This window comes from Cicer arietinum, chromosome 8 (genome assembly GCF_000331145.2).
Source record: "Cicer arietinum cultivar CDC Frontier isolate Library 1 chromosome 8, Cicar.CDCFrontier_v2.0, whole genome shotgun sequence".
NCBI classification, from domain to species: domain Eukaryota; kingdom Viridiplantae; phylum Streptophyta; class Magnoliopsida; order Fabales; family Fabaceae; genus Cicer; species Cicer arietinum.
In genome coordinates, this window is record NC_021167.2 from 23,713,273 (window position 1) to 23,715,332 (window position 2,060).

The following is a 2,060-nucleotide window of genomic DNA, read 5'->3' on the forward strand; positions in this document are numbered from 1 at the left end:
TCTTTAACACATATTCTACTCATTACACATAACTTTAAATGCCAAGCTTGTTCCTGTTGGTCTTAGAATAGTCATTCAACCTTAAGTTTTAGTATTCTAAAACATTTAAGCTTTGTAAGATTAGAATTATTATGCAGAAGTATAAGTATTCAAAAGAATTTTTTTTAAGTTACTTGATATGTGAACGATAGTTCACTTTATGACAGAACCACATGAGATAAAAGCATGTTTACTCCACATGAGATAAAATGAGTGTATAAGATATTGGCTAGAGCAAATGCAATACTATTTGTAAAATCCCAACCCAACTATATTTCCATAATAGAACTATAAGTGAGTATATTAGGTGGTTGAACTCTATCATGCATCTCATCGACAAGCTCCAAATCATATGACATTCTCCCAAATTTGCACAAACCATTAATAAGAGAATTATAAGTTACCACTTCAATAATGAATTTTTTGCATTGCATTTCTTTAATCCATTAGAGTGTGGACAAAATTAACTACTTGGTCATTTGAATCTTAAGTATCACAATTAGAGGCAGTGAGCCTTCATCATATTATGTTTCTGAGTCGTGTGTAGAACATGTCTTTAGAATCAGCTTCCAGAGTCGTGACATTTATCATAGTCAAATTTGTTGACTTTATTATGTTTAGTTTACTATTTCATGTTGCGTTAACTTTTTCATGTTATGCTAAATTTTTCATGTGACGCCGACTTTTTCATCATAGACATTGACTTTCCTCATAGCCAGACACTTTGGTTTTGTTGGAGACAAAGTCTAAAAATCAAAGTCAGAAGTAATGTGAAGTTTAGAGTCAAACTCAATCATCTTTTGGTGTTGAATTACTTGTCAGAGGCAACTTAGTCGAGAAAGAGTAGCGTTGTATATCAGAGTTGCGTTGTTGAAGGAAGCTTATTGGAGCATGTTGCGCTTGACTTTAAATTCCTATCTTCAGAGGTAAAACCTTAGAGGCTGTTATTTTTGAATTTCGAAAGAAACGTTGAAAAAATAATTTATGCTCCCGAAAATATTATTGAGTTAAGTCGCAGACTAGGTGGCTCACTTTAAGACGTTTCGAGGCATTGTCAAAATTGTACAAGGCATACTATCAACCACGAAGTCTCTAGGATAAAATAGCCCGGATACACTATATCGAAGTTTTATTGCACCGTAGAAAATCGTTCTAGAATTACACCCTCAATATGGCAGTTGAATGATTGCCACTCGTAATATGGTAGAAGAAGTGAGAAAGAAAGGGGCAGAAGAGAGAAAAGATGTGGAGAGATTTTGGTGTGATTTTCCAACTGAGAAGAACCCTCTATTTATAGAGAAAATAAGCAACTGGATAAGAGAAAAAAGAGCGATCCATTAGGTATGATACACTAAACGCGCGCTCCAATCTTTAGGTTTTTCACTACAGAAACGTGTGTTCCAATTTGACGAGTGAGTCCACTAAGAAAAGAGAAAATAGCTAGGGTTTGACCAGAGAACTGAGTGTGAAATTGGGGACAAGGAACTGACTAGATCAGATGTTGAATGTTGACTCGATGGAGGAAAATTACGTAATTAACGTATCAATCTATTATATATATTTAAAACAGACTCCCGATGCCACATCATCATATTTTGCCACATCATCGTATTTTGCCACTTCAACATATTTCATCCACATCAGCCAAAAAGATGATGTGTACCTCATGAGAGTACCCCTCCTCTTTCAACAACTTCTCCTCTTCCTTCCACAATTTCTTTAATACCTCCAAAATCTATTTGATAATATTATTTTTTAACAAATTTATAAATTATAAAATTATTTTACAATTATTTATAATAAATTTATAAATTATTTTATAGTATTATTAGTCATTTACCAGTTGTAATTACTTATAAAACTTATAAAATTATAAAATTATTTTACAATTATTTATAATAACTTTATAATTTATAAATTATTTTACAATTTGATAATAACTTATAATTTATATTATCCTCAAATTATTTTATAAGTTATTTTATAATATTTAAAACAGACTTCCTACAATTTGATAATAA